The sequence below is a fragment of the Moschus berezovskii genome, chromosome 15, assembly GCF_049115385.1.
Source record: "Moschus berezovskii isolate FMDL1 chromosome 15, NW_MosBer_1.0, whole genome shotgun sequence".
NCBI lineage: Eukaryota > Metazoa > Chordata > Mammalia > Artiodactyla > Moschidae > Moschus > Moschus berezovskii.
The window spans coordinates 31,341,415-31,367,376 of record NC_142474.1 but is presented as its reverse complement, the minus strand read 5'-3'; the positions used below and the strand labels follow the sequence as shown (position 1 = coordinate 31,367,376).

The following is a 25,962-nucleotide window of genomic DNA, read 5'->3' as shown; positions in this document are numbered from 1 at the left end:
GAAACAGTGACAGACTTTATTTTGGAGGGCTCCAAAATCACTGTCGGAGAAGGCAATGGCAAGCCACTCCAGTACTCTTGCCTAGAAAATCCCATGGATGGAGGAGCCTGGTAGGTTGCAGTCCGTGGGGTTGCTAAGGGTCAGACACGACTGAGCGACTTCATTTTCACTTTTCACTTTCACACATTGGAGAAGGAAATGGCAACCCACTCCAGTGTTCTTGCCTGGAGAATCCCAGGGACGGGAGAGCCTGGTGGGCTTCCGTCTATGGGGTCACACAGAGTCGGACACGACTGAAGTGACTTAGCAGCAGCAGCAAAATCACTGTAGATGGTGACTGAAGCCATGAAATTAAAAGATGCTTGCTCCTTGGAAGAAAAGCTTTGATAAACCTAGACAGCATATTAAAAAGCAGAGACATTACTTTGCCAACAAAGGTCCATCTAGTCAAAGCTTTGGTTTTTCCAGTAGTCACATATGAATGTGAGACTTGGACCATAAAGAAAGCTAAGGGCCAAAGAACTGATGCTTTTGAACTGTGGTGTTGAGAAGACTCTTGAGAGTCCCTTGGACTGCAAGGAGATCAAACCAGTCAGTCCTAAAGGGATTGAATATTCATTGGAAGGACTGATGCGGAAACTGAAACTCCAATAATTTGGCCACTTGATGCAAAGAACTGACTCATTGGAAAAGACCCTGATGCTGGGAAAGATTAAGGGGACAACAGAGGATGAGATGGTTGGATGGCATCACCTACTTGATGGACATGAGTCTGAGCAGGCTCTGGGAGAAGGTGAAGGACAGGGAAGACTGGCGTGCTGCAGTCCGTGGGGTCGCAGAGAGTCAGACACGACTGAGCGACTGAAGTGAACTGAGAGCTTTATATATGAAAAATAAAATACTGCCTGCCATATCAGAAAACAAAGGATGTTGCAGTCACTGAGCCATCACATTACAGCTGCCCAAGTGGTGAACCCTGAGGGAACTCAGAATGGAGACAAACAGGGCTTGCCCACTGCCAAGCCCGTCTGGCAGTCAGCCACAGAAGCCACCCCTAGTGGTGCACCCAGAGGAAACAGGATGACAGCCCCAGACAGCTGAAGTGACAGTGAAAGTCGCTCAGTCATGTCCAACTCTTTGCGACCCCATGGACTATACAGTCCACGGAATTCTCCAGGCCAGAATACTGGAGTGGGTAGCCTTTCCCTTCTTCAGGGGATCTTCCCAACCCAGGGATCGAACCCAGGTCTCACACTTTGCAGGCAGATTCTTTACCAGCTAAACCACGAGGGATACTGGAGTGGGTAGCCTATCCCTTCTCCAGGGGATCTTTCTGAGCCAGGAATCAAACCAGAGTCTTCTGCATTGCAGGTGGATTCTTTACCAATTGAGCTATCAAGGAACAACTGAGGTGTACATCAAAGGAGTGATTTCAGCGAGCCCAGGTTCTTGCATCTGCTCATACATAAAAAAGCACTACATCCCTTAACTTGAGATGTCTGTTTTTCTCTTATTAAACAGTAATTCTCTGATGTTCCTACTACCTGGTCTTTTGTTGCAAAAACTTCTGTATCTCCCGACTCCCCACCTAGCCTCTCCAGAACAGTTTTCTCAGCGTTATCTGAGATGCTGGGTCCTGGGCTTAAGTCTTCAGAAAGTCTGCCTAATAAAACATAACTCTCAACTTTTAGGTTGTGTACTTTTTCAATCCACAATATATAGAAAATCACTCTTCTGTATGACTTTTAAAAAAATATCTGGTTGTTTTTATGTCTAGTTCCTTTTACTCAGCATGGTATTATGAGATTCATCCATGTTATTGTGTGTATTGAATTAATTCATTTTTGTTGCTGAGTAGTACCGCATTGCATGGATATATCAAAATTTGCTTATCTGTAAGTTGATAATGTTGATGGGGATCTGGGTTGTTTCCAGTTTGTGGCTATTACTGATAAAATGTTTATGAACATTCACTTATGTCTTTGTACAGACATGTATTTCTTCTTGGGTAAATATCCAGGAGTGGAACAGCTTGATCATATAGAAAGTTTTTGTTTAATTCTTAAGAAACTATCCAAAGTGTTTCCAAGGAGGTGACACCATTTTCCATTCCTTTCAGCAGTGTATACGACTTCCAGTTCCTCCACATACCCGCCGAGATTGCTATCAGTTCAGTTCAGTTCAGTCGCTCAGTCGTGTCCGACTCTTTGCGACCCCATGAGTCACAGCATGCCAGGCCTCCCTATCCAGCACCAACTCCCGGAGTTCACTCAAACTCATGTCCATCGAGTCGGTGATGCCATCCAGCCATCTCATTCTCTGTCGTTCCCTTCTCCTCCCGCCCCCAGTCCTTCCCAGCATCAGTCTTTTCCAATGAGTCAACTTGTCGCATGAGGTGGCCAAAGTATTGGAGTTTCAGCTTTAGCATCAGTCCTTCCAATATGGTCAGTCTTTCATTTTAGCCACTGTGTTAGATGTGTAGTGATTATCTCACTGGAATTTTATTAATGATAAGTGATGTTGTGTATCTTTTCATGTGCTATTTGTTGTTTATTTTCTCTTGTTAAATGTCTTTTCAAATCACTGGCCAATTTTTTATTAGATGGTTTGCTTTCTTATTGTTCAGTTTTGAGAGTTCTTGAAACATTCCAGATACCAGTCCTTTATTAAATATATGTTTTGTAAAAATTTTCTCCCCAGTCTGTTTTGTTTTCTTTCTCTTGTGTCTCTTACAATGCAGAAGTTTTATCTTTTGATGTAGTTCAGTCCATCCATTTGTTCTTTTATGAATTGTGCTTTTGGAGGCATTTCTTTTTAATTGGAGAATAATTGCTTTACAGTACTGTGTTGGCTTCTGCCGTACAATAACGCAAATCAGCCATAAATATACTTATACCCCCTCCCTCTTGAGCCTCCCTCCTACCCCTCCATCCCACCCCTCCAGGCCATCACAGAACACAGGCTGAGCTCCCTGTGTTATGCAGCAACTTTCACTGGCTTTCTATTTTACACATGGTAGTATACAGGTTTCAATGGTACTTTCTCAATTCATCTCGCTCTCTGCTTTCCCCTTTGTGTCCACACGTCCATGGACTTAGGGCAGTCAGCCACAGCAGCCACCCCCTGTCTCCATTCCTGTCCTGCAAATAGGTTCATCAGTACCATTTCTCAAGATTCCGTATATAGTTGGTGGCGTGTCTTTTAAGAGATACTTCCCTAGCCTATTGTAGATCACAAAGATATTCCTGTTTTCTTCCAGAAGTTTTATCATTTCCCATTTCACCTTTAAGGTTATGATTCATTTCGAGTTAAATTTTGTACATAGTATGAGGCATACATTGAAGTTTTTTTTTTGTTTGTTTTTGATGTTTATCCAGTTCTTCCAGCACCATTTGTTTAAAAGGCTATCCTTTCTCCATGGCACTGACTTCATAACCTTGTCAGTTGTTCAAATATGTGTGGGTCTATGTTTGGACTCTATTCTGTTATACATATCTACATGTCTATATTTTTGCCAGTACCATACCGTTCTGATTACTGTAGCTGCATAATAATTCTTGAAATCAGATAGTGTTAGCCTTCTAACTTTGTTTTTTGTAAAATCTCTTTTGACCATTTTATGTCTTTCCATATGAATTTCCATATGAATTTTAAAATCAGCTTGTCGGTTTCTATAGAAAATTCTGCTGGGATTTTTATTGGAATTGCCTTGAATATAAATCAATTTGGGGGAAATTGCCATCTTAATATTGAGTGCTCTGACCCATGTACCAACCAATACAGTTGAGTCTCTTTATTCCCAGTAGTTATTGTCCATACAATCTCCATGAACACTAAATTGGTGAATCTGAGCCATTGCTCCCAGGGGAAATACAGGGTTAGGTCCTGTGAGCGTCTAATCACATTTTTGTCAACTGATCAACAAGTAAACTTGCTGTATGTGTATTTCTGCTAAAAGATGTCTGTTGTCATATCTTCTGTGATTTATTAACAATGAATTCACAGCCAACAGCATTATAACTCAGGCCTGAATGAAGTTTATCTGACATAACAAGTTTTTGCAAAAAGGCACCTCCCAGACTTCTTGCACAGAAAAGCACCAGACAGCCTTTCCCCACTATGCTTGGGGGATCATTTTAAAATTTCCAACAAAAAGTACAAATGTGAAAACATAGCATCAAATAGGCTGTGAAAAGGACACTTGCTGAGGGTCTGAAACAAGAAGGCAGAGCATCACCTTGTTGACCTCAGCTGGGAACAAGTGTGTCATGCTGGCCTGGGCAGCCTGCAAATCTGAAGCAGCACCAGCATCACTGACTTGGGGTCACAAATGAACTTAAAGAATATGGGAATCTGCAAATGTAGAATCTACAAATAAAGAAAAGCAACCTTTATCTCTCCATTTGTAGATTTTCTTTAATTTCTTTTGGCAATGTTTTATAGTGTTCCCTGTACAAGTCTTTCATGTGTTTTTTTTCCCTAAGTCATTCATATTTTTTGATGATACTGTAGATGGCATACTTTTCTATTTCAATTTTCAATTATTCATTGCTAGTATACAGAAATACAATTGATTGTTGTATATTGATCTTGTATCCTGGAACTTTGCTAAACTCAATTTTAGATTTCATTGGATTTTCATATAAATGTCACATGCTAATTAAGAGTTTTACTTCTTTCTAATCTTATACTATTTTTTTTTAAAGTTTTAAAGATCCTTTTTTCACTGGCTAAAAACTCCAGTACAGTGTTGAATGGTAAGAGTGGATATCCTTTCTTGTTCTGATCTTAGAGGGAAAGCATTCTGTCTTTTACCATTAAGAATGATGTTAGTGGTAATTTTTTCATAAATTCCCAAGGAAGGACAAACTTATATGGTGTTTAGACCATGTTGGAAAAGGTGTAGTTCAGTCACCAGAGCAGAGAAGTTTGATGATTCAGCCAGCTGGAGCTGGTCTGAAATTTCTGAGCAAGTCATAGGCATCACTCCAGAGTGGATACATGTGGGGGAAGGGAAAAGTCAAGTTGCTCAGTCGTGTCTGACTCTTTGTGACCCCATGGCCTATACAGTCCATGGAATTCTCCAGGCAAGAATACTGGAGTGGGTAGCCTTTCCCTCCTCCAGGGGATCTTCCTAACTCATGGATCGAACCCAGGTTTCTACATTGCAGGCAGATTCTTTACCAGCTGAGCCACCAGGGAAGCCCAAGAAGACTAGAGTGGGTAGCCTATCCCTTCTCCAGCAGATCTTCCTGACCCAGGAATCGAACTGGAGTGGACATCAGGCCTTTAGCCAACAGTGTCATGGGCCGTGGGAGACTGGGCACCAGCAGGGCAGGTGGCCTTCAGACCACCTGGGCTGTACGTAGGCTTGCGGAGGGGCCACTACTGGGTCTGTAAACTCCAGGCCAGAGGCAAGTGGCACAGACTATGAAGGGGCTGTGGTTTCAAGAGGATTCTGGACAGGTTATCAATGGGCCAAGGCTGCAGTCACATGTGGACCGCGTTCTGTGCCCTTGGCTGGAGTTGGAATTCACCTCCTGCCCTGAGCTGGGAATTACAGGAAGACTTTTCCTCCTGTCGTGTCCCTCCAGAGTCTTCTACTGAGAGCTTAAATTCATGGTCACCTTAAAAGAGAAGTGCTTAAAGGAATTCTGTTGCTTACCATAAAGCACATATTGAAGGAACATTTAGAACTGAGAGGCAATTAATTAATACCTGACAAAGGTGGTCAGAGCTCACTGTTTTAACCACTCCCCAAAGCTGACTGGGGAGGGAAATGGTCATAGAAACTGCCCTGTGAAGTGAGTCTGGGGCCCTGAGAAAAGAAAACTGGCAGGGCTCTGAGGTGAAGGCAACTAGCTCAGCTCCACAGCATCCATGGCTGATCACCTTTTGTCCTCAGATTACTGCTCATCTGATAACCTAGGAAAAGAGAGGACTACTTTTCTGTGTTGGAATTGGGTGACCTTGTCCCTGGGTCCCGTCCATAGGCCTGACTGCCTGCCCAGAACTATGAGACACAGACATGGACAGGCTGCATCCCACCTGGCCATGGGGCCAACCCCAAGTCTCTTAGCCCCTCGGATCCATCTTGCTTGGACCAAAGTTCTCAGAACATGTCCTCTATGTGCCCCTCACCTGACCCCACACCTCTGCCTAGACACCTTCAGGACGGTCAGCGTGGTGCACAGTTGGAGGCACAGGAACATCCCTGTGATGAGGGAATCAGGTTGAAATGGATTTCATCTTTGAATCTGCAGTGCCCAGCAGAGTGGCTGCTCAATGAATGAGCTGATCTAGGCAGCAGGAAGAAAGCCAAGTAGGTGTCGAGGAGCTTCATGACCCACTCAAGAGATCCCAGTGCTTTTTATGTTCAAAGCACTTTATTTGTATTAATTCATTGAACTCTCAGAATAATCTTGCGATGGTGTTTATTATATTCTCTAAATTAGAGGTGAAGACAATGAAGCTCAGAGAGGTTAAGTAAGTTGCCCAGGATCACACAGGAAGTGGCAGACCTGGGACTCTACCCAGAAAGCGTACTTCAGACCCCACTCTTAATTATCATAAAACACTGCCTCTTCAGCCATCTCTTCTCTAACCTCAGTCCCAGAATAGCAGTGGATACATAACTATTGACTAAATACCCAGCACTGGGTAGTTCCCCAGATTGCACCACACAGGTGGCCACTCTTCCAGCTCTGAATAAGGTGCCCTGTATCTCTTCTGGCTAATTTGTTTTTTCTCTTCTTTTTGAGCCCAGATCTGCAGCACTGTTATTAATAATGATAATAAGTGTGTGTGTTTGTGTGTGGGTTAGTCGCCCAGTCAGTCTGACTCTTTGCAACCCCATGGACTGTAACCCACCAGGCTCCCCTGTCTGTGGAATTCTCCAGGTAAGAATACTGGAGTGGGTTGCCATTTGCTTCTCCAGAAGATCTTCCCCACCCTGGGACTGAACCCATGTCTCTTGTGTCTTCTGCACTACAGGCAAATTCTTTACCATCTGAGCCACCAGGGAAGACCAATAATGATAATACCTCACCTTTATTAGATGAGTCAGAGGCATCCTCAGTACTTGCCTACTCAGTACCCAGTCTTCCCTCAACCTTAGTGACAGGTCCACTGCCACCCTTTTGTCCCAGCCTCCTTGGCAGCAGATGTGACCCTGTGCTAAGTTGCCTGGTCAGGGAGATGTAAGTGGTGACATGGGACTTCAGGGAAGCCTCCAGAGAAGGAAGGGCACGCTCTTTTCCTCCCTTCCTCTCTGCTATCACTTGGGATGAGGAGACAATGCCTGAAGCTCCAGCCGGCTTCCTGGACTGGGAAGTGACCTTAAAGATGAACCTAACTGGGAAGCTACTTGAGGAAGGTGTTGCAGCAGGAAGTCAACAGGAGATGGGAACCCTGATGACTGCATATCATCAGCACCATAGCCCTGGACTGCACATCCCCCGTTATGTTTGTTTCAGCTGCTGTTCTTTGGGGTCTCCTGTTTAGGCAGCCATACTGAAACCTCAGAGACACAGGTGCAGCTGTCACCTCCATTTTACTTATGGGGAAATTGAGTCCTTAAGGAGTTAAGAGTCAGCTGGTTTGAACTAGCCGGTCTCATGGCAGGGCCTGTGTGCGGCCCCACTAACTACAGGTGCCTCCCAGCAGAACGCTAAATGCTCATCAAGCTGGGTAAACACTAGCTGGAGGGCGGCAGGGCTTTGCCAACATGGGGAGCAGGAATTTGAGGGCTTTGGCAGTGGCTTTGGTCTGCTGGCGGGGGGAACTGCTCTCCGTGTTCTCACCACATTTGAGTGTCTGAGCTGGGACCCTGCAGCATTTTGGCAGGGTACCCAGACCATGGTTATTAAATTCCTCATATTCTGATCTGCCCTCAAGGAACCAGTAGACCAAGCAGAAGAAATTATTGGAGTCTTTTGCAAGAGGGAAATGATTCTGGCCCCATGTGAAACAGGATGGGATGGCTAAAGTCCCTGGACAGGGAATTAGGATCTAAGAGCTGCAAAGATGCTCTTGTTTAGCATCTCCCAAAGTGGGCTTCAAAGCGTTTTCCTAGAACACTGGTGTCAGGAGATGTTATCGGCATTCGATGTGGAAGCACTGATCTGCGAAGCTTGAGAAACAGGACTTCTCAGAGCCTTTATGATGCATTAGGACATGGAGGGGAGTATTGCTTACTGGTATTTGAACTTTGAGCCCCCTCCCTTTTTTTGAGAAGCACCTTAGTGGCTCAGGCGGTAAAGCATCTGCCTGCAATGCACGAGACCCAGGTTTGATCCATGGGTCAGGAAGATCCCCTGGAGAAGGAAATGGCAACCCACTCCAGTACTCTTGCCTGGAAAATTCCATGGATAGAGGAGCCTGGTGGGCTACAGTCCATGGAATCGCAAAGAGTCGGACACGACTGAGCAACTTCACTTTCAAAGGATGTTTCTCCTCTTTAAAAAATATTATCAATATATATTATTTATGGCTAATTTACTGCATGCCTGGCACTATACTATAGAATATACATGCACTATCATTAATCCTCAGAAAAATCTATGAAGTGGGTAATGATACAATTGCCATTTTACAGATGAGAAAACAGAGGCTCAGAAAATGATAAATCATGGTCACAAGACTGTCAGTGGTAAAATGATTATCCTAACGTTTCTGTTTGGCCCCAGAATCCACCATACTATTCAACCCAGAGAGGAGAGAATTTGCCACATCCTGCAGCTGGCAAGAGGCCACGCTGGATGTGGATGCAGGTTTCTGGACTCCTGTTCCAATTGTATTTCATACTTTTCTAGATTTAAGAACATATGTCCATCTTCCTGCACTGTCTTTTCCTCCCCCACAACCAGAGCTGCAGTCAAGAGACTAGCTAGAGATGAAGCAGAGCTTCTGGGCCTGGTTCTCCCCATCACCCTACATGACCTCTCACTCACCCCTGTGGACACAACACGTGACCCAGGGACACAAGTCTGAGCTGGACCCATCGGTTCCAGGCCATGCAGTCTACCACAGGTCCAGCTGTAGACTGCTCTGGATATGCGGTTTTACATTTTTAAATAGCTGAAGAAAAATAATATTTTGTGACACTGTAGTGAAAATCATGTGAAAACCAAATTTCAGTGTCTATGACCAGAGTCTGATTGATTCAGAGCCACACTCACCTGATTACATACTGTGTGTGGCTGCTTGTGTGGGAACATGGTGGAGCTGAGTGGCAGCGACAGGGCCCAGGGCCTGCAAAGCCTAAAGTACTTACCTCTTGGCCTTTGACAGAAAAAGCTTAAAGATTAAATTAGTATCATCATCCACAACTGGTGATTCCTTCTCAAACAGCTTGTTTTTTTCCTACTTCTCAGGTGCTGGTGGGAATGGGTGGACTGTGACTAAACCTCAGGAGCAGACAGGAGTTGCAGGCCAAGCCACAAGGGTGGCCAGGCCCAGGAGCCCTGGTTCATGTGCTGGGACCTGCCCTGCCCTGCAGGCCCCTGAGCAGGTTCCTCCCATGGGGCCATGTTCCTGCAGGTACGATGTGCCCTCATCCATCTATTTCATAAACATGTGCATGCTAAGTTGCTTCAGTCGTGTCCCACTCTGGATGGACTGTAGCCCACCAGGATCCTCTGTCTATGGGTTCTCCAGGCAAGAATACTGGAGTGGGTTGCCACGCCCTCCTCCAGGGATCTTCCTGACCCAGGGATCGAACTTACGTCTGTTTCTTGCATTGGCGGACTGGGTTCTTTACCACTCGTGCCACCTGGGAAGCCTAATAAACATGTAGTGAACACCAACTATGGGCCATGTTGGGTCCTGTTTAATGTATTTATATACATTCACACACACATTTGTATATTATACACGTGTGTATAACACATAAAACTTTCTGCTAGTGGTTAAGTTCTATAAGGAAAAAGAAAGCATGTTAAAGGGCTTGAGATAGTGATGGGGTGTTTCTTTAAATAAGGGGACCAGGAGAGCTCTCTCAAGGGCATGAACAGAGTCCTAACTAGAGCAATGAAGCGACGCCTTCCAGGCAGCAGGAACAGCAAGTTAAAGGCCCTGAAATGGAAATGTCCTGTGTGTGTCTCTAGGAGAGCAGTGAGGCTGAGATGGCTAGACAGTAGAGCCTGAGGGGTGCTGGTAGCAAAAGGGTCTAGGGAGGATGATGGAGAAGGGTCTGACAGGCCAAGGAGAGGGTCTGGGTGATCCCACGAGTACAGTGGGAGCTCAGAGGGTTTGTGCCATGACCTATTTCGATGATTTAAAGGGAAATCTGCCATGCAAAGGCTGGATAGAGCAGTGGGTCTCAATGCCACAAGCTCTCCTTTGGGTCCTCAGGGTGGGATATGATGTAAAGACCTCCTGGGTAGCAGGAAAATGCTGCAACTCTCCAAGTTGAAAGGCTAACAAAGGCTGGGTGCTGTGCCCACTGCAGCCTGTCAGGGCACTGCGGGCTGGGGACTGCAGTGCGGCCTGGAGAGAGCTGGGGACTCGGGTCAGACTGCAGGTTGGACCAAGCGTGGCATCAAGCCTTACCTCGCCCAGTATGTCTCCACCACAACCATTCCATAGCCCAAGAAGGTCCATCCGTCTCAGGCCAGGCATGCCATGATGCACCTGTCTTCTGAGTCCTTCCTCCCCTGGATGTGGAGCTCCTGGCCCACAGGCCCCACTTAGTTCACAAGCAACGAGTTGGTGGCTGGAGAAGCTATTCACTGAATGACTGAGCCAGAGGCTGGAATTGGACGGACACGTGGAAGCAGGGCAGGAGGGGATGGGCAGTGCAGGCCTGGATGTGTGACCTCTCCTTACATGGGTGAAGGGCACCCAGATCCCCCCCTCCAGAGACCCCGTGTCCCAGGTTCATCACTCATGCCCACACCCGACACACAGTGAGCCTCTAAAGCCCTTCCACTTCAATCCCAGTTCTAATGAACCCACAGTGCCTGGGAGATGGGTAGAGAAAGAAATGCTCTGGAGTGCCCACCATGAAAACTTTCAGGTTTGCCAACTCTCACATGAAGGGGATATTTACTACTTTGCAGATGAGAAAATCAAGTCAGAAAGGTCATCTGCCTCAGGGTCAAGGAGCCAACAAACAGCAGAGCCAGTTTGTGTTCTCTGAACTCTGCCCCCCATGCCTGCTGGAGCAGTGACCAGATGGGAATCTAAAGTAGCTATTCACTATTCTCCCTTGTCTGCCATTAGCGGTATAGGGGTGTAGACATCTCTTAACACCCACGAGGATGACCACAAAAAAGACAGTAATAAATGTGGGAAAGCAAGTGGAGAAAGAGAAACCCTCTGATATCACTGGTGGGAATGTAAAATGGCGCACCCTCTTTTTTAAAAAATTGATTTAGTGTTGTGTTGGTATATCCTTTTGGAGAACAGTCTGGCAGATCCTCAAAGACTGTGCTCTTACCATTGGATGCAGTCTACTGCCAGATACGTGCCCAAGAGCATTAAAAACACAGGTCCATGTAAAAACTTGTACACGAATCTTCATTGTAGCATTAAGTGTTTAGCCAAGATACTGGAAACAATCCAAACGTCAACCAGTTGGTGAGTGGACAGATAAAATCTAAAATGTGGTATTTCCAAACAATGGAATACTATTGAGCAATAAAGAGGAAGGAAACCCTGGTATATGCAAATAACAGGCATGAGCCTTGAAAACATTATGAAGTGAAAGAAGCCAGACAAAAGGCCACCTACTATGTGATCGCATTTATATGGAATATCCAAAGAGGCAAATCCACAAAGGCAGATCAGTGGTTGCCTCGGGCTGGAGGGGGTGTGCGCGCGCGTGTGTGTGTGTGTGTGTGGGGGGGGGGATGCTGTGAAGAGCGTGTTTGGGAAAGGATGACAGCAGGTGGGCATGGGTTTCTTTTTTGCGGTGATAAAAATGTCCTGGAATTAAGAGGTGATAGCTGCATAACTGAATATAGTAAAAACCACAGCCGTGTACCCTTCAAAAGGGTGAATTATCTAATTAAAAAAAAAACACAACAAAAAAACCCAGAACGCTTGTAGGTTGTTCTTCTTCAAGCTCCATGTTAAGCACAGAAGTGTCCTTTGCTAGAAGCTTCATCCCCAGCAGCTGCTGGACACCAAGGCTTGGGCCTGGAATGCAGCCCGCTCACTTTCAGATTAGGCGGGGAGCCTATCTTATCTCTTCCTCTAAATCCACATTCCAGAGTCCTGACTCTGTCCTCCTGCAATTCTATGACTCCTGGGCTCACCAGATCTCCTCAGGAAAAGTCTGAGTGGTGGGCCCCATGTCAAACACCAATTCTTTCCAGATTTGTAAGCTTTACAAACGCTGTGCAGTACCAGGAGTCAGGGTCCGGAGTTCAGCAGACTCCCAGAGAATCCCAACTCTGTCTCTTTGGGAAAAGGAAACTACAGAACCATTTTTTGAGAGCCTTCTAAATGCCGGGCCCAGGACTATGTTCTTACGGAGCCCTCAGCTGCTCTGAAGGTAGCTATCACCACTGTCAGTGCAGAGGAAGGGACATGCAGCCCGGCTGACACCTGTCTCAGCCAACACGTGGCATGTGGCTTTTCCTGCTCATCAAGCATTCACCCCGCAGCCTGGATTTCTCTGGGCTTTAGTTTTCTGCTCAGCAGAGAGGCACACACGCAGGCAACCAAGCACCTGACTTTTAATGCCAGTCCTCACTCTTCGTGGAACATGCTCGTTGCTGGCCAGGTAGAAGGCGATGATGGGCTGTATGCCTATTCTTCCCTTCCCCAGAACCTCCAAGGCCAACCAATGCTCTCCGCACAGGGGTGCTACCCCAACAGGACTGTTCCGCCCTGCTCCTCTGAGCAGCCACCTCCCGGCTGAGCTTTCCAAGAAAGTCCTCTTCCCCTTGTAGCCAGGGTTGGGAGACTCCTCTCATCTCTACACTGAAAGTCCCGAGGGGCAGAACTTACGGAAGCATAGAGCTGGGGCTGGAAGGAAGGGCCTCTGGATGTCTGGGCAGCTGGCAAAGCTGGCTAGGCCTCGGACCCCCGGGGAGAGAACAGCAAGCCTGGTGTGGCTTCCGGCCCCAGGTGTGGAGAGGAAGACCACCCAAGGCCACCAGGCATTTTCTCACCAAGGAGCCGAGCATCCTTTTCTCTTGCTGCTCACCCACCAGGACCCACACAAGCTCCTCTGCACAGTTCAGTTCAGTCACTCAGTCGTGTCCGACTCTCCGCAACCCCATGAATCACAGCACGCCAGGCCTCCCTGGCCATCACCAACTCCCGGAGTTCACTCAAACTCATGTCCACAGAGTCGGTGATGCCATCCAGCCATCTCATTCTCTGTCGTCCCCTTCTCCTCCCACCCCCAACCTTTCCCAGCATCACAGTCTTTTCCAGTGAGTCAACTCGTCGCCTCTGCATAGGAGATGACAAAACGACAAAGCACTCCTTTTCAAATCACATATGGCTTCTTTGACCCCATCAAATAACTTTATTCACACAAACGTCCCTTAATTTACAAAGCCTCAGTCATTCATACACATTAGGGGGATCCACAGTGTTCAAGGAACTTAAATATAATGTATCATACCAACCCAAGTAAACCAAGTACAAAAAATATTCATATATAAAGTTGTTCACACGTAGGTCCTAGATTACCAGCTTCTGTGCAAAAAAAAGAAAATAAAGAAAATAGATTAACTAGTCTTTGAAACTAACCTTGTGCCTGGGTTAAAACCTCCCCCGCACCCAAGCTGGCTCCACACGAATGTAAATCACTCCAACATCCTCCCCTGCTCTGATGGAAAGAGGCACCTGGAGAACAAAGACTTCTTTAAAATGTCCCTAAATGGACTCCCTTCCTCCTGTAGCCTCTCAGGGAAAAAGATGCAGGGGTCTCCTTCCTGTCTACCCCCCCAGTCTCAGGGACTCCGGGAGGCACTGGCAGCGGACTCAGCCCTCGACTATGCAGCTGGCATCAGCCAACCTCATGACGCATCCTGGTGCTCCACTCCCAACGCCTCCTCTCCAGACAGGTGGCCTGGCCACCGAAGCCTGGCAGGGCAGGATCGGAAATGGCCCACACTGTCCTGAAGGCTGCGCCTCAGCCCCAAGCCAGGGGTCTGGTGCCTGGGGCAGCACAACTCAGCCCTTCTCAGGTCACCAGGTCTTGGAGACTCCAGGGCCCCCTGCCCAGGCCCAGGATGGGGAAGGGCAAGAACCTAAGAGCCCCACTTGGAGGCAGAGCCAAGACAGGCAGGGAGAGGTCGGCACAGAGGAGCAAAGGTGGGCACGCACTTGGTGGGCAGGGCTGGGAGCCTAGGTGGCAGGAGCAGAGAGTTAGGGGGTGGAGGCCTGATCCTACCTCTCCAAGCTTCCTAACCATACCCTGAGGCTGAAACCCAGATATCCATCCAAGTTAGATCTGTCTTCTAAAAGGTAAACAGCAACAGCAGAAAAAGAAAGAAGATTCCCACAATGTCTGCTCTTTTCCTTTTGTCAGAAAAAGACTCAAGCAAAAAAAAAAAAATCTTATTGCTCCAAACACTGGTTTTCTAGGAAATAACTGATATGTTAAGGAGAGAGATCTCGGAGGAAGGGAATGAGAGGCGGGGAATGAAGGCTGTGAGGAAGGTGGCAAGTGGTCTTAGCACCGCAGGGTCAGGGGCAGAGGGGGTTGTGGGGCCTGTGCCCCAGCCCTGGCCCCCTGCCTTCATTCGCTCTGGGGTCACCACGGGCAGTGCCACAAAGGAGGCCAGGAGCCGTACAGAGAGTCAAATCTCCACCCAGCAACGGGCACGTTTCTCCTCCAGCTGTAAACAGGGTATTTCTTAAGTAAACATTGAATATACTCCCTCAGAAAGGCAGCCATGGGGGCACGAAACACAGCGGGTTAGGGGAAAGAATTCCACTCCTGACCCAGTGCCTCTGGATGAGAGGAGGCTAAGGTCTGTGGCCTTAGTCCCCGTGCCCAGGAAGGGGGTCAGATGGAGCTGGCCTTGAAGGCGTAGAAGAAAGAGACGTGCATCCTCCTGGCTGGAGGGAAGAGGCAGGGACCTGCTGGGGAGGAGGGCAGAGTGCACACCTGTCTGCAGCACGGCTCTGTCCTTGGCGAAGCTGCTAGTGGTGCCGTGGTGGGTGGGGACACATGGCTGGCTACAGCTCTGAGGAAGGGATGGGGAGGTCGCGGGGAAGCCATCCTCCCACGTGATCTGTGTGTGGGAGTGAGCTTAAGGGACAGATGGACACGGACAGGGAGACAGAAGCCATGTACTGAGCCAGACGGTCTGGCGGGGAGGGCAATGGAATAAGGCACTATGATCTGTCTCGTTGATTTCTCTCACTGAGGGAGAATGAAGCTCGATCCTCCCTCCAAAGACTCTCCTTTCCACAGATCCCAGGAGACTAACCGACTGTTATTTTAAGGACTGGAAATTTCTACAACTTGCACAGGACTAATAAATTGGTGGTGCTGAGATGATGTGCCCCAGGGCAGCTGCCAGGCCCGAGACCCAGGTGAAAAGGCTGGAAGAGACAGGTGGCTGACCCCAGCGAGAAGAGATGCAAAGTGGTGGAGGGACAGGCAGCTACCCAGGCAGAGCCAGCCTTGACTTCGGGCTGCCTTCCACTGGCTGCTGGGTGCCCGAGGCAGATGAAGTGGAGAGAGGGGGAGGGGGAGAGACAGGCACTTGGGGCTAACAAGCTGGGCCTCAGGAGCTAGGGAAGGAGGTCCTGCCACCAAGCGAGGATGGGCTGGGAGTCCTGCAAGACAAAGGTACGCGGATGCTGCTACCTGACCGAGGCCACCGACCTCGCCCAAAAGGTATGGCCACCTGGGACCTTACTCAGAGCTAAGACACCTGGGGAGGGCGGAAGGGAAAGACAAGCAAAAGGTAAATATCCTGTTAGACTTGAACCCTCACTAGGATTTCAGAGTGTGGGCTGTGGCCCGGGAGAGGTGGGGATGCGGAGTCCAGGGACTGCTTCCCCATGTGCTCGTGGACAGACAGCTGCCCCCAAGGGAGGGCGGGGAGGTGGAGCGGAGCAGGGGCACCAACTGCAATTAGGGGATGCGCTCTTCCAGCTGCAGCTCAGCATTTACTCAGGTGGCCTGAGAAGTCAGAGAGACAAGCGATGACAAGGGATTTCAGCTGAGGGAGGGGAGTGAGGGGCCTGGTCGCCACCTGTCGCCTTGCCGGATCCTGCTAACCACAGCCAGCCATCTGCCCAGGAGGAGGAAGAAGCCTTGAGAAAAGGCGGAAAGAATGTGAGCAAACATACTGCTGAGTTTGCAAACCTGGGCTGATGATGTGCTGGTCTCTTCCAGACTCCCAGGGTGGAAGGACTGTGGCTCTGGGGGGAAGCCCCCCTTGGTCACATACCAACTTAAATGCCCTCAACATCTCCCCCATCCATTCTATGCTGGTTTAGAGAGAGCAACAACAAAGACAAACACAAAAGAAGAATTCCTTTTCCCTTCCGTGCCTTGCAGTTCTGGGCTGAGAAGCCTGTGGAGCAGCCGAAGGGGCTTCTGGGTACGGGGCAAGAAGAACAGCTCTCCTCCTGGCAAGGGGCAAGGACACGCCTCTTCAAAAGCGCAAGAGGGAGGCTGCGAGAGCGTAGATGGGAGAGTGGAAGAAAGGCTACACAGACAGACACTGGAGGTGGGGTCGGGAGTCACGGCCACCAAGCCCACAGGCACCTGATGACTGCGGTCCACCCGCTCAGCCAGGTCCATCCTTTCCCATCAGATACATTTACAATGAGGGTGGGCACCTAACAGTAAGTCTCCACAGGGAGGGAGATGACGCTTGGCATTGTCACCATATACAACAGCACGGGGCCTGGCTCACAGGGCACACGCTGCCCTGTGAGGAGGTAATAGCCAGTTTAGGACACCCTGTTCTTATGGCAATGGTCACAACTGGGTCTCAGGTGGCTCTGACACCCTAGACATCTGGCGGGCACATCTGGGAAAATGATGATCCTGGAGGCAGGAGGTGGTGGGTGCTGACTTCACAGGAGTGACAGATGCCCGCTGAAGACCCTGCTGTATCCTAGGCAGAGGTTTGGCACGACATTTTTCCCCAGGGAATCATCGTCTGGGAGGAAGATCACTGACAGAAATGTAGGCTTGTCGAACTGGGGTGGGCTGGCTGCTCATACCAAGGAGTAAGAGATGGTCACCTCCTGGCCCTCCCCTGTCAGAACCCTTGGTTATGAAGGGCAGTAGAGGGAAAGGATTCCCTCTGTAAGTCCTGGTGTGACTCTGGATTTCCAACCGCTTAAAGAAGACAAACTCCAAACAGGGATCTTCTTTCTTGAGTTCTCCTGGCCAAGCTCTGGTCTTCCCCTTCTAGGTGGTTCCTGGCCTCTGATCATCTCCAAGGCCCGAGGGCCAGCCAGGAGCAGCCCACCAGGGAGTCCAGCAGTTCCTGCACCTGGTGGGGAGGCGACACAGAGGCCTCCTTTTGTCCTCATGCCCCCTGATCCAGGAGAGGTCCCCAAACTCTCCACGGAGGGGCAGGCCTTCTCTGGGGAAGCGAGGTGTTATAAACAGAACTAAGAGATGGATAAAAGAAAGAAGACAGGGAAAATAAAGAACAAAAACAAAATAGCTCCCTACCCCCTTATAAAAATTAAAAGTGAAATTTATACATATGCTTTGTCCATACTGAGTTTCTTTAAAGAAAGTGATGCCTGTCCACAGCATAACTTCCTGCTCTTCTGAAGTCTTACTCGTTTAAATTAAAAGAAACAAAAGGGGGGGCGGGGACAAAAAATAAAAAATAAAGCCAAAGTAAGAGGAGGGGGAAAACCCAAACGAAAGCTTCACATTGCTGGAGACCCGGCTGTCACGAGATCACCAACCGGCCAAGCCACCACCTGTGCCCTCTGCTGAATTCTGTGCGAGACAACGATGAGACTGCGGGTCCCGAGGGCCAACCTGAAAGACAGAAGGCAGGGAGAGCGGGCGTGGGTCAGTGGGTGTGGGCTCTGCCAAGCTCCAGACGCCTCCCTCGGTGCCAGCACCCAACCCGGATGAATTCAGGAGCCGTACAGGGGCGGGGCGGGGGAGTTGGTTTCACTCTTAGGAGTGAATCCAGCCTCACTACAGCCACCAGGTCCCGGACACGCTATCCCCACCTTTCCAGATCAACTGTGATGCAGGCTAAGCACCACACGTCGGGTCACCTCACTGCCTGAGGGGCAGGCTCCGGCTAGAAATCCATATGTGAGGTCCTGGCTACAAATTTGAGTCCCTCTCTCCTGGCTTCCCCACCCTGTCCAGAGAAGATGAAAAGGATCCTAGCCATCTGTCCCCGAGCCGTGGCAGCCAGGATGCCCTCATCCCCCCACCCCACCCTGCCGTGACTAATCAGGCTGCCCTGAGCGTTCACAGCAACCCTCTCATCCCATTTCAGAGTCAAGAAAAGTGAGTCTCAGGGCTCTGAGAACCTGCGCTAGGCTACCCGCCCAGGTCATTAAGGAAGGCCAGAGTCCTACAGGCAGCAGCAGTGTTCGTCTCCCAGCCACCCACTGGGCCCTGTGCTCAGGACACTGCCGTGCTTAGGAAGGAGGCTGGAGCCAGAACTGCGGCCCAGTCCACAGGCTCTGCCACTTGACTGTGAGCAAATCTGAGTCCTTTGGTTCTTTGGTCTGGTCACTATACCATATCACAGGTTATTACAAGATCCAAATAAACTAATATGTGGAAAGCTTACAACAGTGCTTAGCTGTACTGTTACTAGCTATCTGGGAATGGCAAGACCAGTGGCCTATGCTTCAGGAACCTGTTCTAGTAGAGGCCTAGAATACAACAACCTGCAGAGATTATCTCTGGGCGGTCCCCACCCTGCCCAGCCCTACTTTCCCAGTCTGAGCCTGAACAGAGCTAAGCATAGCCTAAGCCTGGCAGGCGGGCCACCCAGGTCAGTAGTGTTCGGTGGCAACCCATGGTCTCATCAGTTTCTAAATGCCTATCTGAATGACTGAATCAGACCAGCCTTACCCAGAGTGCTTGAATTCCCCGCTGGCTTCAAGGCTCCGTGAGCTGCTGCAGTCTGACAACACGGTGTGCAGTCCCAGCCCCACCTTCTCCCTGCATTACCTGACACCTGTACACTCAGAGCACACTGTAATCCTCAGGTCCCTGGGAGACGCCTGGCTAGTCCTCACTGGAGGCGGCAGGATATGCTGATATTGGACAATTTACTTCTCCAGGTCAGCCTTCCTTTCCTCTTCTGTGAAATGGGGGCTCTTTTTTGAGGTTTGAGTGGAATAATGACTGTGAAATACCGGGCCTACGGCAGGACCCGACTCCTTGACGAGCCCATCCTCTCCCAGCCATTTGTCCCCAACCAGAAATTACAAATGTGTCAGGCTTAAGAGGTCATGGTCCTGAGCCATCGAACCATCCTAACTGCCTCCAGCTGGGTGAACCATGGCAAGGACATGCATGCCACTGGAAGAGTATGACAAAGCCTTCTAGAAAGCAATTTGGCAACGTTTCCAGAGCTTCAAATGTTATTTAGACCCTATAATTTCACTTCTGGAAATCTAGTTTAACTGAATATACTAAATATGAAAAAGACTTTATGAATAAAGATGTCCACAGAAGCAGTATTTAAATTGAAGCAATAACCGCAAATCCAAAAATGAGAGATTGAAGCAAACGATCCATCTACTCAATGATACATTACAGAGGAAATGAGAAAACTGTGTGGCATTCTAAACAAAGTGTGGCAGAAGCATTTCCATGGGTTAAGTGGGGAAAAAAAAGGCTATGAAGTTCTGTGACATACAGTGTGATCATAACTGTGTAAAAAACAAAAACCTCCAAGTATAAGAAATCTGGCAAGAAAATACATCAAAATGTACTTGTCATGGGTGGATTTTCCTCTTCTCCTCTCTCTCTGTATTTTTAATACTGAGTTCACATCACACTGTCACACTGTACTTTTTAATGGGAAAAACCATGTCCTTTGATAAATAAGAAAGGTCCCTGGGAAAGGTACCTAGAGTAGTGAGGGAGCCCAGAGCCCAGACCCAGGCTCTTCTCTGGGCTCCTCCACACACAGTGGATGGTGGAGAATCTTCCACATCTTCAGATGAGAGACTAGACTGTGGGGCCCTTCCTCCACTGCACAGGGGAGGCGTAACCTGGGGTCCCTGTGTGGAGTCAAGCGAGAATGGATGATAAAGGCACTGGAGAAGTACCTGATCTGGGAAGGAGAAGCTGGGACCTCTTCGCCCCAGCCTTCTTTTCTGCTGCTTCTATTGCCCTGCCTATTAATCCCCCTCAACAAACCTCCACTGGTGGGCCTTGTATGCCAGTTTTTGACTTAGAAAAATAGTCATCACGAGCACATCCTGGGATGGTCCTGCAGCCATCCCCAATTCTAGCTGCATTCAGCAGGCCGAGTGCCTTCTCCCTGCTGCTTCCAGTAGATGAAGCAGAGCAACCAGAAGGTGGGGGGAGGGAAGGCTTGGGGGGAACTTCACCATCTAAGACATTAAGTCCTTGTGAGATTCAAGAAAGGCCTGGGAAGCGGTATGGTCATGCTGACATAATCTTTGGAATCAGTGATGTCCTTTTCAACACTGCTTTCCTCCCTCCCCTGGCTGGACCCAAGCTGAGGACAACCTCAGATGGATGACTGTCAGTCACAACAGGAAGGTGGCCCATGGCAGCTGAAAAGCAGTGCCGGCACGGAAATGCAGAAGCCAGAAGTCTCTTTTACATAATAAACTAGCAGAACAGAGTGTGCCTAAAGAAGGTCAAACCATGTGCCCAGCACTTTGTGAGAGTGCCGGAGACACCAGCGTAATGACTGCTGTAACCACTGGGTCCCTTGCCAGGACACGGCTGACATTTCCCACAGGCTCCTCCATACTCCCTCCAGCTTTGGCACTGGCCTTCCTGGCAGGACATCTCAGGACAATCCACAGGTCTGCCTGCTTCTGCCCAGTGGGCAGGGACAAGAAAAATACGACCCTTTCTTTCATAGAGAGAACGCTGGCTTTGCATTCTCCATCTCCCATGAGAGAAGGTGCACCTTCCCCAGGGAGCCCATGGCTGCAACCTCCCTGGAAGAGAGCAGGGGTGGGGGTGGAGGTGGGGTTTCCTACAGCCTTGAGTAGGAAGGGCTCAGACCACGTGGTTTGAGGTAAAGCAGCAGCAGGCCCTCCCGGAACAGTGGGCCCTCGGCATTCCTCCGAGCAGGGGCCACATCTCCGCTCCCCGACTGCCTGGACTGCAGCCTGACTGCCTGATTGTCGGCATCAGTCACAGCTTGCCTTGTCCGTTTCAATTGGAACACTGACTTCTGACCATAGTAGAGCCCTCCAAGTAGGCGAAGCCATCCCTCTGAGCACAGTGAAAACTGGTGACGTGGTTGGCCTGCAGGTGAGGGGCCATTGGCAGTGCACTCCCGTCTCCCACCTGCCTGATGAGCTCACCTGTGAGGAGTTAACAAGGGAACAGACCCAGAGATGGAGCCACCTGCCCCACAGCAGAGCAGCAGGACCAGCCCTCAGCCCCTCTTCTCCAGCCTCATAGCCCAGAGCCTTTCTACTGCGAGCCTCCGTTTAGTGCTTCCCAAGCCGGCTCCGTCAGTGGCTCTAACAGTCTGTATTTGAGCTGTCTCCAGTGGGGAAGGTGCCCAGGAAGGTGATGGCAAATTCTTCCTTTTTTTATGTTAGCTCTAGAACTAAGTTCCCTCAGCACATCCGACTTCCTCATTTTTCTGTAATGATCGTAACAGCAATCACTTGGTCAGCACTGATTATGCACCAGGCATGTTCTACGACATATAAATGTAGGCCACTTTCGTAGGTAACAACTTAGTAAGGTTGCCAACCCTCTTACACTGCTTTCCACCCACTGGACACACATGTTTTACATCCACTGCCTCCTCTCCCTCAACCACCATACTACGTAGGAGCTTTGTGGCCCCAATTTCAGAGACAAGGAAATGAAAGTTCAGAGAGAAGATCTGCATGTCTAATAAGTGGCAGAGAAAAGGGTTGAACCTAGGTCTGTCCTGCTCCAAAGCTCCTGCTTTTATTACATGTAAAATCCCTCCCTAGAGAGACAAAAAGAGCTTAAGTAGAGTTTAAAAGCCATTGAATCCCTTCACCTATAAACAGATTCACTCAGAAAAGGCTTGTGGAAGGCTTGGCTGAAGCACCTCTGCTGGGTCTGGGGTCCAGAGCACAAAGGGGATGTGGTGCCAGCCAGGCAGTGAGCAGCCTGCTGGCAGGTTTCTCTGCCAGCCAAGCAGTTGTCTGGTTTGTCCAAGGAGGCTGAGGAACCAAACTGCTCCCATTAAGGCCATCGTCGGGCTGGAGAACAAAAGCTGGGGAAAGCAGAGGTGGGAGCAGGCAGCCATGGGGCTGGGGCCAGAACGGGCTCACACAGCCAACTCCCTCCCCTAGTCCTCAGCTCACAGACTGGGAAAAGCCGGGTAAATAGACGATTACCCTTTATCCTAAAGGTATGGCCTTCCTACTTTGGTCAAAATGTCACTTCTTTGATGAAACGATAATGAAAAGTAAATGGGAGTGGTTTAAAAAGTTGTCTTCCATCTCCTACCTCCACTTCTCAGCTTTTAAACTCTACCGTCCTTCAAAACATGTAAGTCTGGCAATCAATCACAGGATTGAAAACTATCTGGGAGCCACAGCTACACTTTAACTCGGCACTTTTACCTTAGCTATTTACATTATCCAAACCTCTTTTTCCCTCCTAACAAACGGGGAAGCTATCTGCCCTCTGGGGTCAGCTGTGAGGGGTGAGGATTCCCAGCAGTGGGGCATGGAGGGAGCTCTCTACCTTATTAGCTACCTTTCTCTCTATAACTCATCTGGAGTCAAAGCTTAATTTGATAACTTTCTATGTTTTAAAGATGGAGATTTAAGAATAAGGGCAGGCAGGCTGGTGGTGGAGGGGGTAGGAGTAGCTTTCCATGGCCATGTCTTTGCCCCAAGGGCAGCCAGATGGTGGCAAAGGTATCCTCAGCACCTTTCAACCTGCTCAGGCCTAAAGGTGGATTTTTGAAGTCCAGGGACCTAGAAATCTGAAACACAAGAGTCCTTGCTCTGTGCTACTAAGGTGAGTGGGGAACACTGAGCCACAGTCCTCACAGTACTCTACTTTACAGACACATCTATCCACGAAAAAGGCTCTCCCTACAGATGAGGGATTTTAGTCTCAAGAGGTTACATATCAAGTTGTAAAAGGTTAAATGGTTCGTAAAGGGTGGTTGTTGCTCAGTTGTATCCAAATCTTTGCGACCCCATGGACAACACACCAGGCTTCCCTGTCCTCCACCATTCCCAGAGTCTGATCAAACTCACGTCCATTGAGTTGGTGAGGCTATCCAACCATCTCATCCTCTGTCGTCCCCTTCTCCTCCTGCCTTTAACCTTTCCCAGCATCAGGGTCTTTACCAATGAGTTAGCTCTTTCATCAGGTAGCCAAAGTATTGAAGCTTTAGCTTCAACATCAGTCCTTGCAATGAATATTCAGAGTTGACTTCCTTTAGGGTTGACTGGTTTGATCTTCTTGCTGTCAAAGCGACTCTCAAGAGTCTTCTCCAGCACCACAGTTCGAAGGCATCAATTCTTCGGTGCTCAGTCTTTATTAATGGCCAGCTCTCACACCTGTACATGACTCCTGGAAAATCACAGCTTTGACTATATGAACCTTTGCAGGCAAAGTAATGTCTCTGCTTTTTAATATGCTGTCTGGGTTTGTCATTGCATTTCTTCCAAGGAACAAGTGTCTTTTAATTTCATGGCTGCAGTCACTGTCCACAGTGATTCTGGAGCCCAAGAAAATAAAGTCTGTCACTGCTTCCATTTTTTCCCCATCTATTTGCCATGAAGTGATGGGACTGGATGCCGTGATATTCATTTTCTGAGTGTTGAGTTTTAAGCCAGCTTTTTCACTCTCCTCTTTCACTTTCATCAAGAGGCTTTTTAGTTCCTCTTCGCTTTCTGCCAGAAGGGTGGTGTCATCTGCATATCTAAGGTTATTGATATTTCTTCTGGCAATCTTGATTCCAGCTTGTGCTTCATCCAGCCCAGCATTTCGCATGATGTAGTCTACATATAAGTTAATAAGCAGGGTGACAATATACATCCTTGACATACTCTGTTCCCATTTTTGAACCAGTGTGTTATTCCATGTCCAGTCCTAATTGTTTTTTCTTGACCTGCATATAGGCTTTGCAGAAAGCAGGTAAGGTGGTCTGGTATTCCCATCTTTTTAAGAATTTTTCACAGTTGGTTGTGATCTACATAGTCAAAGGCTTTAATGTAGTCAATGAAGCAGATGTTTTTCTGGAATTCTCTAGCTTTTTCTGTGATCCAATAGATGTTGGCAATTTGATCTCTGGTTCCTCTGCCTTTTCTAAATCTATTTGCAAGTTCTCGGTTCACGTACTATTGAAGCCTAGCCGGAAGGATTTTGAGCGCTTTGCTAGCATGTGAAGTGAGTGCAATTGTGCAGTAGTTTGAGCATTCTTTGACATTACCCTTCTTTGGGATTGGAAAGAAAACTGACCTTTTCCAGTCCTGTGGCCAATGCTGAGTTTTCCAAAATTTGCTGGCATACTGAGTGCAGCACTTTAACAGAATCACCTTTTACGATTTGTAATAAAATCCAAAAAGATATAAAGAGTTGACTGGGATTCAAATTGAAACTCTGGTTCTCTCTATTCCTCTCTGCCTCTCATGTATTTATCAGAAAATAGTCACCTGACTGGCATACTCAAACCGTGGCGTCACTGGGTGGGAAGCCAAGACTACACCCTTACCTAAGCTCTCCCAATGTCCTAGCTGGTGGTCTTAGCACTGCAGTTAATGATGCTTGTGAAAAAACTAGACATCGTGCAATGCCTGATATGCAAAGCTTCCTTTTGTTCAGGCAAAGGATCATGTAGGAATTATCTCCATTTTATGGATGAGCACATCGAGGCTCAGGTTATTCATTTCCAGCATATCATTCTGGGGAAGCTCAGAGGCAAGGTAATCCCAGAGTCACAGAGGGCTAGCCTCTCGTTCTAAGCAGGACTAGCTTCAAAATGAGTCATTTTCATTTGTTTTATATACTAGACAGCTGGCTTTTCATTAAAGATATCAACATGCCAGCCCTGGCTGGGGGTGGGGGTGGGGGATGGAATGGGGAGGGGGAGAATGGGGGGCTGTCAGCGGCTCCGGGACTACTGTCTAATCTGTCAGAGGGACTGAGGCCGGGGAGCCAAGCTTTCTGGCGTATCACTTCTCTAAGGCTCGGCTAGGCCAATAGTGGTGCTCAGCGTAGGGCAAAACCAGGGCCAACTGTGCTGTGGACACCTCACAGCACAGTATACGAGGTCCTATTGTCAGGGTAAAAGAAAATGGAGCAGACACTACAAATGGGATAACGATGTCTCCAGGCATCCAGAAAGGGCATGGTGTCAAGGAAAGGGAAAGTTCAGAGAGCACCGAAGCTTACCCAGCAGGAGCTTCACAGCCGGTTTAGACAACCTGGAAGGCCTTGGTGCTGTGCTCTGTGCTGAGTCCTGACCAGGGGACCAAACAAGGCAGAAGCCCAGGAGTAGGTCCCCAACGTGGCAGGAGTACCATTCAAAGAGCACAGGTTACAGAATGGCACAGTCAGTGCTCTGTCAAGGGCCTGGGTTTTAGAGTAGAAAGATCTAAAGTTTACACCCCAGCTCAGTCAAGTCTCAGTTTTCTCAGCTTACAACGTGGAAACGTCTATTTTGCAGGCGTGAAGACCAGTGATAGGCTCAGAGAGACACACAGGAGATACCTAATCAAGACATCCCCCAAACCAACATCTCTTATCCACTCAGGCAAAAACTCTAGACAAGATGAACTGGCCTTGTGTCAGTCTTCTCTGGAGGCGACAGCGTCCATCTTGCTTTGAGGATCCATCTTCCTTTGGGCCTCAAGATTTGC

At 48.6% G+C, this 25,962-nt stretch overlaps 1 protein-coding gene across 1 annotated transcript in view; it reads right to left on the bottom strand.

Annotated features, from left to right (window-relative positions):
- Positions 1–12,941: 12,941 nt before the first annotated feature.
- Positions 12,942–25,962, bottom strand: part of STK35 (serine/threonine kinase 35) — a 44,424-nt gene continuing 31,403 nt past the window's right edge. The window contains exon 4 of the mRNA XM_055432779.2: positions 12,942–17,938. The gene's annotated coding sequence lies outside the window, so the exon portion shown is untranslated. The remainder of the gene's footprint in view (positions 17,939–25,962) is intronic.